Source organism: Varanus komodoensis, unplaced genomic scaffold, assembly GCF_004798865.1.
Source record: "Varanus komodoensis strain SLA01 unplaced genomic scaffold, ASM479886v1 scaffold2, whole genome shotgun sequence".
Taxonomy (NCBI): domain Eukaryota; kingdom Metazoa; phylum Chordata; class Lepidosauria; order Squamata; family Varanidae; genus Varanus; species Varanus komodoensis.
In genome coordinates, this window is record NW_025335568.1 from 17,443,330 (window position 1) to 17,458,709 (window position 15,380).

The following is a 15,380-nucleotide window of genomic DNA, read 5'->3' on the forward strand; positions in this document are numbered from 1 at the left end:
TTCCAGAGTTTTACAAAGTTATTGTACAGAGTTCCTTTTCACATCTGTCTTTTGATAAAGATTTACTTGAGCCAGGTTTTAATAAGAGGCTTTCACCTTGAAATATGTAAAACATTAATGGAATAAAAAAAAATCTGTACATCTTTGGAGTGTGGTTCCTGATCCATGAACATCTAATTCCTTCTCACTCTTCTCTCATGTGGCAGTGATCAGTTCTTGAAAAGACCTCCTATTCCTCTTGTTTTAGAAATCAATCATAGCCAGTTCTAGGAGCAGATGAGAATGTAAGAAAAGACATGTTGGGTCAGACCGAATGTCCATCCAGTTTGTGCACATGGTGACAAACCAGCTGCCCAAGCAGGATGGGTGCAAGACCTCTTCCTGCCCCTGCTCCTTGGGAACTAGTGTACAAAGGCATGCCACTTCTTGTAATGGAGGCAGCACACAGCCAGCAAGGTGAGTAGCCTCCTCTATGAATCTGTCCAATCCCCTTTTAAAGCCGTCCAAACTGGTGGCTGTCCTCACTTCCCTGTGGCAGTAAATTCCATACTCCCTTCTATGAAATTCCTTTTATCTGTCCTAAACCTCCCACCAATCAGCTTCATGGGATGACCTTGGTTCTAGTGTTATGGGAGAGGAAGAAAAATCTCTCCTTCTCTAATTTAGCCACACCACACATTATTTTAAGCAGCCCTTGTCTCCCCTTATTCGCCTTCTTTTCTAAGCTAAACAATCTCAGTAGTTGTAACCACTCCTCATAAGGAAGTTGTTCCATTCCCTTTGTCATTTTTGTTGCCCTTCTCTGTGCTTTTTCCATCTCAATAACATTCAGTTTTAGAAAGGTGACCAGAACTGAACACAATATTCTAAGTGTAGTTGCAAGAAAGATTTGCATATGGGCAGCACAATCTTGGCAGTTCTGCCTTCAGTTTCATTCTTATTATGCCTACCATGGAGTTTGCCTTTTTCACAGCAGCTGTACACTGGGCCGACATTTTCATTCAGCTGTTCAGCCCTACCCCAAGATTCCTTTCTTGCTCGGTCACTGCTAGCTCAGGTCCCAGCAGCCTATACTTAAAGTTGGGATTATTTTGCCCCAACATGCATTACTTTACATTTGCTTACACTGCCACCATTTGTTGTCAATTTTTTCAGCTTAGAGAGTTTCCTCTGGAGCACCTCACAATTCCTTTTGGTTTTAACTACCCTTAAGAGTTTGGTGTCATCAGGAATCCCAGTCACCTCACTAGTTACTCCTACTTCCAGATCATTTATGAATAGGTTGAAAAGCAGAGCCCTGTGGGGCAAAATTGCCATTTATTGTCACTTTCTGTCTTCTGTTCTTTAGCCAGACAGTGATCCATACGAAGGCTGCCTTCCCCTTTTATTCCATGACTGCTTAGCTTGCTCTGGAGCCTTTGGTGAGGGATTGTGTCAAAAGTCTTTGGAAAGTCGAAGTAAATAATGTCTATATCCTTACTGACACTCTCAAAGGACTCAAATAGGTTAGTTAGAAGCCATGTTGATTCTTCACTTTGTGGAAGCCATGTTAATTCTTTTTCAGCAGGGCTTGTTCCTCTATGTGCTTACTGATTCTATCTTTAATAACATTTTCAGGCAGTTTACCTGGATCAGATATTCAGATTGCCCCTCTGAATCCTTTTTTACAAACTGGTGTTACACTGGCCATTCTCTAATCCTTTGGTACAAAGACTGGTTTTTGTTGTTGTTGTTAGTCACAAAGTTAGACCCATCATGACCCCATGGATAACATTCCTCCAGGCCTTCCTGTCCTCCACCATCCCCCGGAGTCCACTTAAGCTCATGCCGACTGCTTCAGTGACTCCATCCAGCCACCTCATCCTCTGCCGTCCCCTTCTTTTGCCATCTATTGTTCCCAGCATTAGGCTTTTCTCCAGTGAATCTTTCCTTCTCATTAGGTGGCCAAAGTATTTGAGTTTCATCTTCAGTATCTGGCCTTCTAAAGAGCAGTCAGGGTTGATCTCCATTGCAACTGGGAAAACCATAGCCTCGACTATACGCACTTTTGTTGGCAGGGTGATGTCTCTGCTTTTTAGTATGCTGCCTAGATTTGCCATAGCTCTCCTCCCCAGGAGCAAGTGTCTTTTAATTTCTTGGCTGCAGTCCCTGTCTGTGGTGATCTTGGAGCCCATGAAAATAAAATCTGTCACTACCTCCATTTCTTCCCCATCTATTTGCCAGGAGGTGATAGGACCAGATGCCATGATCTTATCCGTGAAGGATATTAGGAGGGTAAGTACCCGGAGGAGGGCTTTCTCTGTGGTGGTGCCCAATCTATGGAATGTGCTCCCCAGAGAGGTCCGCCTGGCGCCGTTGTTATTTGTTTTTCAGCGCCAGGCTAAGACCTTTTTATTTAGATGTCATTTTAACTGTTAACATTATTTATTGATTTTAAATCTTTGGCCAGGACGTCTCCAATTATACTGTTTTTATATTGTTTTTATATGGTTGATATGTATTTATTTATTGTTGTGAGCCTTCCCGAGGCATCAGTGAATGGGACGGCATAGAAGCTCGCTAAATAAATAAATAAATAAATAAATAGTTTTCTTAACGTTGAGTTTCAAGCCAACTTTTGCGCTCTCCTCCTTCACCCACATCAAGAGGCTCTTTAGTTCTTCCTCACTTTCTGCCATTAGAAGGCTGGTTATAGGGACGTTATAAATATTTTGGTAAGAAGGTTGGCAATTGCATGTTTGAGTTCTCTGAGAACTCTAGGAAGGGCAGGATAATTTACTGACTTTCAGTTTATCAATAAGTTTGGTACTACTGCCTGCCTTAATTTCTCTAACTGCCTTCCAGAATATGTAAGCTTCGGAACAGTTATCTGCTCTGTACCCTCTGCTGTGAAAACAGGTGAAGGTCTGGGCTTACCTGCTTCAGAGGGTGCCTATGAGCTCAACAGCTGAAATGAACAACTGCTACATACAGCATTAATAAATGGCTACCCACAGGTCGTAACACACATTTATCATCTTAAGAATGTAAGAGCAGTTCTGCGGGATCAGATCAAATGACTACCTCCCACCACAGTGGCAAACCAAAAGGCCCATGGGAATCTCACAGTTAGGGCATGCTCCCACAATTGTTCTCAAGCAGCTGGTATTAAGAGCCACTTCTGCTTCTGATTTGAGGGGCATTATAAAGACAATATTGTCAGTATAAAGACAGTAGCACCCATTAGTAGCCTTTCTTCCATGAATTTGTCTAAAGGCTCTTTAACACTGTGGGAATTGGTGACATTCAGCATCAGTTAAGAAAGGAATTTCCTTAGTTTAACTATGCCTTGGGTAAAAAAATACTTCATTTTGGTAATCTTGCAACTTCCATTATTCTTATTGTTGATGAGCCGGCATTCTGATCTATGTGAGAGTGGGAAAAAGTTCTCTCTGTTCACTTTGTCCATACTATGCAGAGTTTTATAGACACCTACAAGTTCCACATGACTTGACATGTTACTTAATCTATAAAGCCACAAAGACTGTGGCCTTTCCCTGTAGTCAAGTTGCTCCAAGCCCTTTGATCAGTGCAGTTGTTGAGGGGTTTTATTTATTTGGTACTTCTTGTGGGTCTTTCTTGAGATGTGGCAGCCAGAACCATATGCAGAATTAGACTTGTTAGGATGACAGATTTACATACAGGCCTGATGATATTGACAGTTCTATGTTCTATCATTTTCCTAATGATGCCTAATATTTGTCTTTCTCATAGCTATCACTATGGATGGGTAAGAATTATATTTTGGTTTACTTTTGATAAGCATTTTTTAAAATCTGAAAAAAATCTATATTCATGATGAAAATAATGCAATATTTTTGTGGGTGGTTTTTTTTTAAATGAACATGGGAGAGACCAGAAATGACAAATTCATCCATCTTGTCCCAGGGCTTCCAGGGCTTCGTTCTTCAAGTCTAGATTTGCATCCCCATGTATTCACCTTGTTCATTAGTGCTTAATTAGTGTTGCAACCTCGTTTGTCTGACAGATTCCTCATCTTAACAGGCAGGAACATTATGGCCCTCTCCATGCTGAGATTAGCTGAATCTATTAAATTTTCCTGGAGCAAATGGGGAAAAGCTTCATTTCAGGTCAGTTTTGAAGTTTTACTAAAATTTGAAAAGTATTTCATATTTGAGAAAGGAAACCTGAATATGGAGTCTATCACATGCCCCCACCCCTTATCTGTCACCAGATTGATCAGGTTGAGATAAGCTACATAAGGTTTACACATTTTAAATTAAATAAATAAATAAGCCAACTGGGCACGGCATTTGTGAAATGGCCTGCCAGTGCAATTTAAAAATTAAGCATTCAAAAGAATGGGGGGGGGGGGCAAAGATACTTTTCTGAAACAATTTTCAGACTATAGACAGGTCTGGGACATTCTTCATTCTACAGATGAAAATAAAGACATCTTTCTAAGGATCCCAACTCCCATAGCAGGAATCGGTATTTTATCCTTACCATTTCATAAACAGCATTACATTTTATTGAAAGTGCTTTTTTGCTTTCTTCATTTGTCATAACCCATTGCTCACACATTTTCTATGGCAAGGATGTTTACACTATTACTTAAATAAAGATTTCAGTTTTCTACAAAGTTTAGCGTGAATTCAAACAAGATCTTAGTAGGTGCAGAGTGTGTACTGCATAGGATCCGAAAGTTCATGTGAGTGCATTTACATGTCGGAGAAAAAATGTGCCCATCTCCCTCTGGGTCATTACTAGAGTATGTAGTAGAATGCGAAATGCTAACCTTAGAGGCATCCTTAAAAGGCACAACCAGGGATCAAAGTGGGCCAGTGGTTCGAAAGTAGGGACAGTCCATGGTAACCAGGAATAGAAGCAGAATGTGTATAGGCAGGAAGATTATACACTGTATGGATTTTTAAATGGAGACCATAAACAGCCCTTTATAATACCAGCAGGTATATCCAATGTTTCCCCTGAATGTTGTACAATCTAATAACAGCCTACATCACACAACTGACTGATGCTATGATCGTTATCAGCGTAAAACAGAAGTCAGTTCAGGACCTCTGCTCGCAACAAGAACCTTCGCAAATGCCATGCCAGTTGAGTGCCAAGGAGCCCGTAACTGAAACTGCGTGCGTTAAGATTGACACACATGAAATATTAATCCCCTTGATTGCCTACATTTGCATAGTAATAAAAGGATGTTCATCCTCTTGGCCTGCTCTGGCCCCAATTAAGGATTCTATTACCGTACCTGAGATTTGGGGGGAAGAGGGGAAAGGGAATGGATTGTAGAAATATTTCCCTCTGGAAATAGCAACATTAATGGAGCTTATCACTACCATCATTAATTTAATCAGAAAAACCTTGAGGCAGAAGGCTGCAGCAATCTGTTAAGAAAACATTTTCCTAAAATGAAAGCAATTGTAATTTCACTTAGGCCTGAGTTTTTTTTTTTTTTTTGCTTATTTTTCCTACTTTTCTGTTTAACCTACTTCTTGACCCTGTTATTTTTCACAACCTCCACTAATTCTTTCCACCTCATTTTATCTGCTTTCAAATTGGAGGTCTGGCAACTCAGCACAGCATTGTTCCTAAAAGAATGCTGCTTGATAAACCCTAGATTTTTAAATTTTCTTTTAACTTCCTGTAGCTTTTCCCAGTGCAATCCAAGGTGATGATTTTTAGGTCTTATGGCCCATCATGACGCTTAATAGACATCCAAAATGCTCTTTGACAGGGCCTTCAGTCTAGTTTTTGTATCCTTGTCACCTTTAATTTGTTTGTAATACTGGAAATGTGTACAAATATTCTATAGTTTTAACCTCCTTTTGGTTTTTATTTCAGAGGTATATAAGCTAAACAGCACTGTTCTGAGTGAAGCAGTCAAACCAACCCTGTTTAGATCTGTCAAAATCTCTCCTTAGTATTTTTTTTTTTTTCTTTGATCACTACCCTAAGAAAGTGCTCATGAAAATAGGGGCAGTAGATCTTAAAAGGAGTATCTAGAGGCCAGTCAAAAAGGTAGAGAATCCTGATAACAGTCTAGCAATACTACAAACCAGAGATGGGATGTAGTTGCCACTTTTTTGTGAAGGAAGAACAGCTTGCAGTTCTGCTTTTCTTTTGACAGCTTGTTCTTTGGCAGCTGTTGAGTAAAAAGCAAAATAAAAAATTAAGCTATTTGTGGTCTTGCTCTGTAAATCTCGATGGATGCTGCCCCCTGCACTTACAGAGAAAATGTTTACCAGGATTTTGACTAGTAAGGCTTTGCATTTTGGCCAGCTGAAGATGTATACTTGCACAGCTCCAAAATACTGACCCAATAACAATAACAAAATTATTTGTGCACATTTGTGGGACCTAAAAAACTGAAAACAAAAGGTGGCAAACTAGCAATGGGCACTCCAATGTGCAGACTGGGCACTTTTGAAGGACTGTTTCTGGCCGTCACTGGGAGATGCCACAAAAAGAGGAAAAATAGGAAGAGTGTTGATAGTAACCAAAAATGGGTCATGATCAGAGCTAGGACTCAAGATTCAATTGCCAAGTCCCTTAATGTTTTAATAAAATAAAAAAATAAAATATAAAAACTGATAACTGGGAGAAGCACCAAGGGGGGAGCAAAAGACAACTCTGGTGAGTGCTTGATCAAAGTTTATTTGCAGGGTGGATTGTCCTTTTGATTAATCTCAATGGCTTTTCTAACTTGAGAGCCATTTTTCTTGGAAGAAATATGGGGGTACAAATTAAGCAATAAATTATTGTGTGAAAGAAATGCATGTATGCATGTGTTTGCTGATGGAAAAGGATGCACAAAAATGGAGAAAATGGCATCATCCAATATTACATTCACACACACCTTTTACATGGGTGTCTGTACTCTGCAGAATATACTAAGTAATATTTGTACAGTATAACATTTGACAATTACTCCTATTACCTTGACTCTTTGTCATATTGGCTCCAGTCTGTTTTGCAGTCTTTGACTTTCAAAATCCCATGGTGTGGGTCCTGATTACCTGAAATGTCACTTTCTTCCTTTCTTTCAGAAGCCCACCACCATTCACCTGACACATGCCTTCTCACCCTTCTCACCAGGTAAGGCCTTTTAATTCAACAACTGTTAATTCAACAGGCCTCTTAAAACACAGTGCTTTTAAAAGCATTTAAGGCCAGGTATTATTTTTTCTACTGCTAAAAAAGACCAAAAAAATTAAGGATAGATTTTACTCTTTTGCTTCTATCTTAAACACTACATTGCATTTTATGTAAGCTGATCAAAGCGTATGTATGGATGGCCAATCATATGAATACTGCAAATAACCAAACATCCCTGTTCTTTATGCAGGCATCTCCTTATTCTTTCACTCAGGTGTGAGCACTTTATTATGCATACCTGTTGAAATAAATATTCCAAAATATTCTTAATGGCAAGCAAGATGCAAAGAGCATTTTGAAAAAGAAAAAACCTCTTTACCATTCAGGTTGCATAACAGGGCTTTGGCCACCAATGAATTTAGGGTGAGCACTTTTTCTGCAAAGCTTTTGTGATCTCTTTAAGCTCACACTTTCAGAGTAAAAGTCAAGTGGGGAAAAACCATCAATACTATTCACAGACAAAGCTCCTTCAGTTTACTGCCTTGTCTGTAGGACATCCACTTGAAGTCTGTTATCTGCTCTTCATTTTCTCCACTAGTCTGATCATTTGTTTTCTAAGTCTTTCCACAAAGGGTTACTTGTTTCCCAGGCTTTGCCTTCTGCTTCTTGTAATGGCTTTGTATAAGACATTTGGAAGATTTCTCTCATATTTGAAGGGTTATCTAAGGCATGGTATCTGACCAGGGCCCCCCAAGCAATCTTGGTCTACTGAGGTGCTGAAAGGAAATTCTGTACCTTAAGTCAACTCTTTCTAATTAATTAGGTTCCATATTAATGAGAGCTGGATAATGACAGAATCACAGTCAGACCCTTATTAAAGCACTTCTCTGGTATATTTTGTCCCATTTGGATTGCTGTTACTAGGACTTTAACATGCACAGAAATGTTAGCAATTGCTTAACCATAAACTGGCTATTATTGTTTAAGTCTCTTTGTATGAACTGTCTGGACTTTTTCAGAAACATAAGCACTGAAAGGCTTTTCCTGCCCAATACCTATTTTAAGTGGAAATGAGTCCCTTGTCTGTAATTTACTCCAGCTCAAGGAGGCAACCAAAGCACAGATGCAGTCCAGTTGATCATGAGGATGACAGCTGTTTGGCAACAATCACTAAATGTCTCCATCATATTCTCCCAACCACCATAACACTTCCAGAACTGGAAAAATTGCCCTCTATTTAGCTCACTTAAGCTAAAATTCAATCCAAGTTAAGCACATTTATACAGGGAAGATGAAATGCAAGCATTACTCTTTTCCACTGAAACCAATGAGCCCTAGAACTGCTTAGCTTTGGCTAAATTGTGGCCTTAATGTTTAGGTTGCTGTTTCTGCATTTATATGAATTATATTTCTTGCAGTGAAGTCAACCTATTATTGATGTAACCTGGGCTTGAATTTATTTTAATTCAAAGCCTGGGCTAAAAAATAATGTAAAATAGGAATGGATGCATCTTTCATTTATCCAATTGCACATAAATAAGATTAAAAATAAAGTATATAAGCAATGTTCAGCCCCATCACATCAGTCAATTTAACCCCTTCCAACCAAGTGGGTGGCACATAATGGGTGGTTGCTGTATCTCAGCTTCTGAAAGATGCTGTTAATGGGTCCATGGTCAAACTGGTAAAGGAGAAGAGAAGAGCACTCAGGACTGAGGCAGTCACTGAAAATTCCATTCAACAACCTACAGCAGAAAATGGCTCTTTCTTTAGTCTAAAAAACAGTATTATAGTATATGGATCTATCACACATACTCCTCCTTAAAATATGTAAACCTCCTACAAGAAGTTTGTGCTATAGCACTAGCTTGTGGCATAACAGCAACTCCACAGAAATTCATGGAACTGTAGCTCCTCATCCTTCTTACAATTGCCCCTGATGCTACGTAACTGCAGATTTCTTCTGGAATGGAATTATAACTGCCTGTGCCAGCATGGGACCTATTTCTGGATTCAGACAGCACACTAAGAGTTGAAAATCAATTTTAATGTTGAAATGTGGGCTGGGGTGTTGTCTGCACCCAGCCACATGCTGGGTTAGCCATGAGGTTCTGAATTGTGGGCTGTTAGGTTCTGTGGGTAACATACCAAAGTTTGTTAGCATGGCTGAGTTCCAATAACTTGCCATTCAGTTATAGCACACACTCAACCCACTTTCAAGCCTTCACTATTAGTTGTTGCATTGTCTGAATCCAGTCATTCGTTCACTGATTAGGGACTACGTTGAGTACTTAATCAAATTAGACCTTTTGACAGTGAACCAGGAATAATAATATTGCACAAACAACTAAAGAAGAAAACATTGAAGGCAGAAGAAAAAAGGATTGTAAAAAGTTAAGAAATTGCAAGATCCCCTAAAGCACCTGTATTCATACTATTTAGCCTTTATGAACAAGGGAGAGACTTCTCAGTTTTAGCAGTATGGTCTCCTGAAGTGGACCCTAGAAAAGTGTGGTGTTGCTTTGAGAATTATTTTAGGAGTCCACCTTGAAATTTATTCGATATATCTGTAATCTACTGGACTTCTGGTCTTGTTAAAATCTGGTGTGTGTAAAAAGAGATCCCTGCTTTTTAAACTTTGTATTAATATGTTTATTTCAGAATGTGCTATGTGTTTTGCCTAGTTAACACTTTACAAACACAGACTCGCATTTTTATTTAACATTACACATTTCTTGTCTTGTTTTATGTAGGAGAAGTTGCATCTGGCATCTTGCCCACCATACCAGAAGTGCATGCACTCTGAAATTACAAATGCTGCTGGACTAGTTCCTATTTTAAACTTCCTTTCCATCATCTCACACTTGGAAAAGCATATCTCATAGTGGTTGGTTAGCACTGCTGTACATTTCTGTTGGAAGAGGCTCAAATTCACAGTGACGGTGCAGGAGTCAATTAAATGCCTCTTTAGTGTTTCCTCCTTTTTTCACTTTGTCAGCATGTCATGCAAAGCAACTCCCTGTACACAATGGGTTGCACCAGAAGAATGCATTGTAATAAGATGTCAAAACTAATCCCACTCACTACTTTTAGGCTCAAGCGGCACAGACCATAGAGAAGGCACGTCGTTTCTGCTTGCTTCTCTCAGGTTTTAATTGCTGGAGTTTCCACTTGAAGAACCTTCTTATTTTTCTTATGAGCAATATTGTGTAATCTGTTTTTCCAACCCAGAATAACTATCAGTGTAAAGTTTTTGCACTGGGACCCCAAGGAACCCATTTTACTTTGGACTCTGGATTGCATTCTGCCAAGCTGTCATAGCAGATCACACAGATTTGCCTACTTGCCCAGAAATACAGAGAGACAGGTCTCAGCCGGCAAAGACATATTTACTTGTCCCTAATGTTTGCCATGCCCTTCAGTTAAATTTGTTACTTATTTCCACCTGCCAGAGCCATATTCTACTCTACTGCCAGAGGGGCAGCAAACCATTGCTTTCTCCCTTGTAATTTAAACAAAGATGCAATAGTTTTAGCAAGGAGTGCAGAGATCCCAATTTTCCTGCATACAGAAACATTGTGTTAGGGAATAAGGCTTTTAATTATTAAAACTGGCATCATAGTCACTGCAGCTGGTTTCAGCCCTCTTGATGAAAAATAATAATACTCAGCACTAACACAGCAGAGGGTATTTCCCCCGTTCTTCTGAATATCCTAGAAAGAGGAGAGTTCTCTTGTTCAGTGCTATCAGAGAAGGAGCATTTGTCCATGGATTGTTCCCATAATTGGGGAGGGGACAAGAAAAAGTAGTCAAATCTGATGAATTGGTTCTTTTCCTGTCAAGATAGCAGGATTGAAGGAGTGGGGTAGAAATGTAGGCAATTCATGAATGGAATGCACAAGGTAGAAACAGATTGTGCTTGGAACTGGATTTCCAAATCGTGCTTCTAATCTTCAGGCTGGCTACCAGGTGGCTGCAGTTTGCCAAGAGAAGCAAACAAACCAGTGACAATTGTCCCTGAGTCAAACAGAAGGGCTTGTGTGCAGCTTTACACATACAAGGCTTTGTTTAGTCCCTGGATTTGGTTAAGGCAAGAGACAGTGACTGCAAGGCTGTTCAGTTCTGCCCACACATTCACCTAACATTTAAGGGGAGAGCAGGGCACTGATCCAGTGCTGCCACACTGTTCTCAATGAAAGAGGAGAGATTAATTCCATTAACATTCCCTCCTCTGACCAGTGAATAGGAAGCAGATCTTTTAAGAAGGAAGAACAATGCAGAACACCTCGCCTGCAATACTGTGCACACTTATCCGAGAGAAAGGCCCATTAAATAAAGGTGAACTTGCTTCTAAGTGAACAGGTATAGGGTTGTACTATAAATCTGGTAAGTTAAAAGGTGCAGAACTGTACTATAAATTTAACAGAACAGGGACATTATAGAGAAATGTGATGGTGGTGATGGAATGGGACAGGCATATAAAATCAATAGTATACATTGATGAAAATGGACTTGCATGATTCTGCAAATAGAAAGAGCTTATTTTCAGAAGACATGGACAAGTGCCTTGTTGTTCATACTGGTTTGGAACCAACCCAAGCAATTTATATATTTATCTTTACAAAAGCTGGGGAATGGCTCCTTAATTTGCAAAGCCATTTGGTTTCTCTAACAAGTTCAGTCTTAGAACCATCATCTATTAAATGAGCATCTTCACTGGATTGCATTGAAAGGCTATGCTCAGGAGCAGCTATTGTGAGGATAACACACACATTTGCCCTCCTGCTTTTCCTTTCAGGGCTTCAACCAATTTAAATTTCCCCTTTTGAATTAATGGAGAACATTATTGTCATTGGCTTCCATGGGGAAATTTATCAATAAGAAGCAGTGTAAAGCACCCTTTTATTCCAACTGTCTATTGAATGGATTACTGTTTGCCCCCACAGGGCATTTTGGGGCAGGATGGAGCAGTGATGGAGTAGGGAAATCCTCACCACCTTGGCTTTTAATCCATGCTAGAAAACAATATAGGACCTTCTAATGCCTGCCTCTCTTTACCTCTCACTGTGGTCCAAAGGTGCATCCTCTGAGACTAGAGGACTTTAATGTCCATGTTATAATTAACTTTATGTAACTTTAATGTTATCTCGTCTTTTGAGTCAGAAGGCTACTTTAAAGTGAGAGCCATTGAAGACCATCTGAAATGCAAAAAGTGTTTCTGAGATTACAACTATAAAGTGTAATAAGAAATTTCTATATCCTATAAGGCACAAATGGGGTTTCTTTACAGGGTCAATAAAATCATACTATAGCACCTCTAATCTTTCTTAGCTCTTTGCTCTGTTTTTCTTTCCTTGAAGTTCTTTAGGAATTGAGTGTTGACAGAGCATGTCTACACAGATAGAATAAGTGGATCCAAGCAAATAATTAACTGTCTAGATTGTTACCACAAGTTCACTTGAGGTCGCATTCACTTTTCACTACTTATTTCTGCTAATATTAATAAATAATGCACTCATAATTGCAAAACTTGCATTATGAATCATGCCAATGGATTAATTGCATTGTATTTTATTAAACAAGACTCTTGAATACAAAGTACTCAAACCATGACTCCTTGATTAAGCCCTGGGCAGAGAGATGGGAGGAGAGAGGAAAACAGAGAGACATATCTTTGTATTTGTAGTAATTTGTAATTTGGCATTTCCAAAGGCTCAAAAGACATTAGCAATAAACGACCTGGCAATAAGATTCTTCTTATTAAATATAGATTGGTCTTTGCTCCTTCCATTCAGAAAAACAGAGAATTCAGTAATAAGTAGTTGCAGCACTAGTCACAACACTAGCAGTGGTAAATGCCATCCTGATCTAGGCAAAGCACTGTCCCGTTTATCCATCCCCATGCCCATACAGCTAGTGGATTTTCACTCCACTCAGATCAAGAGATGCTGTAAAGCAGTTTAGAACCAACTGGATTTTTTTCTGATCCACTTGAGCAACCAAATGTACATTAAATCTTCATCTGCTATGTGAGAAGAATCCTACTTTTTCACTCAGTCCTTTCTTGTTTAGTCAAAGTGGATATTTCCACCAATGTGTTTATAAGGAAATACAGATTTACATTTAGACACTGGGCCCCTGAAGCAGCTAATTTTCAAATTGTGTGATGGGAAAACAAGTTGATTACTGAATAAGACTTCTGAAAGAGAGGGTTTGAGAATGAGAAGCAGCACACAGCTCAAACTTCTATGCCACCCCTGGTAGCTTGCTGATCATTCACCTCCTGCATGGAAGAGCAGAACAGAAATTAATCTGTTCTGGCTGTGTACGGATGTAGTGAAATGCTGGGTATATTCTCACTAAGATCCTAATTTCATATTGCAACAGCAAGGTCCAATGGGCTAGCCTACATTGCCACAGGAACATTTCACCTCCAAAGTGTAATGTCTTAGAAGCGTCTGCATACAGAAGGGATTTCATGGTATGCAAGCAGCTGTGTTCTTTCAGAGGAAGAACTTTTGAAAAACATCCAACTAGAGGAGAAGAGAATGGCTGTTATCAAGGCTCTTGATTCATGTAATGGGTTAAACTTGATTTCATAGAAATGAAAAGCCAATGTACCAGAAGGCCATCTTCTAAAAGAAGAAGAGGAGAAGGGGGGGAGGGGGGAGGGCTGTTGGATCAGATCAAAGACCTATCCAGTCCAGCATCCTGTTTTCCACAGTGGTCAAGCAACACTCTACACTACAGGACAAAACAAATTTATAATGAAATTATTAGGGAGAATTAACCCTGATTTTTAGGAAGAATCCTGTGAAGTGCCTCTTCCTAATATACTCCTTGACCTTCCTCTGTGCATTTTGAAGATTTGTGAAGCCCTCCCTATTACACATTTCCCTTCTTTTTCTAACTAGAGTACAAACATTTTCATTTTGTCCAATAACTGTTACTCAGTAACTTGTCAAGACTTGTAACATCAAGGAAGAAGGATTTAGAAAAGAATAGGGGGGAAATAATCACATACTTTAAAATTATTAGTTTTCTGAATCACTGATGTCAAATGTACAAGACAGATTATGACCTTCCACTGATTAAATAATAATTTGGTGAAAGGCAGCATCCAGTGAAAGAGACACAAATTGTATCAGGGAGATAATAGTTTGTACAGTATATTAAAAGCATCGCCATGTACAAGTTATGTCACATGCAGCTAAATCTTTTTTAAAACTGGTTTGAAAACTTGTTACAGGCTGTATTTATGCTGAATTCCTCATACTGAACCTCCACCTGGAATCAAATGGAACACTGTATGACATTAAAAGATAACAAATGTCCCTAAATTTTCACAGGCAAATGAATGGCATCACACATTCAAAGTGTACTAAAAACGAAATGAGGCCTTTTTGCTCTTTGATATTTTATTTTATATAAAGCAGCAGCAGTTGTGTTTTGAAAAGTTTCCATGAAGGCATGAGATCATTTACTTTCAATTAAGCCTGTCAGTGTACTTAAGGCAGCTGAGATGTCTGTCAGCATTTCCATTATTAACTTCTTTCATTTTCTTCGAGGGTTATGCAACTGAGTCATTCTGCATAGCCTCATGCCAGAGACGGGTAGATGCAGCTCATTATCAGCCTCAATGAGAATTTGAGTTTAAATACAACTGAATGTCAAAAAAGGGCTGGCGGATGTATATTTTAGGCACGTGCTATCTCAGAACACTGGAAACATTTGCAAAGAGTGCTAAATTATTTGGTGTCCCAAGCTGGATGACATTCGTGCTAGGATGTTCATAGGGTGTTCTGATGTTAGCAGTGCAAGAACTGGCGTATACAAATTCAGGAAATTGGTCTCACTGTTCCAAATGTTCCAATGTTAACTGCCTACCATAGACGATAAGAAATCAAGTGCTTGCTGGAACCATGATAGCCTTATATATGCATGATCCAATCTTTCTAAAATCATGGCACATCCTACTCACTTCCATTGTCTGTGCTGCTTTAGAAAATGGAACTTGGCACACCACCATTTTTGGCACAGATGAGTTTCCTTCAGGAACTGGTGACAATTCAACCCATAAGGCTGCATGATGGCAATATGTCAGTATTTCTAATCTGGCTGAAAGACTCTCACATTTAAGGCAGATTGAAGCACATGACAGATCTACAGATCGAGTAATCGTTTCTTGATAAGCGCAAAGCTATGGCACTTGAAAAATATATCTTAGAATTGCTGCTAACAGCTCACTTCACATCCTTGTA

General features: G+C 39.3%; 1 protein-coding gene across 2 annotated transcripts in view; it reads right to left on the reverse strand.

Annotated features, from left to right (window-relative positions):
* The window catches only part of UNC5C (unc-5 netrin receptor C), a 357,053-nt gene that overhangs the window by 215,624 nt on the left and 126,049 nt on the right, over positions 1–15,380 (reverse strand). The gene's annotated exons all lie outside the window — the stretch shown is intronic.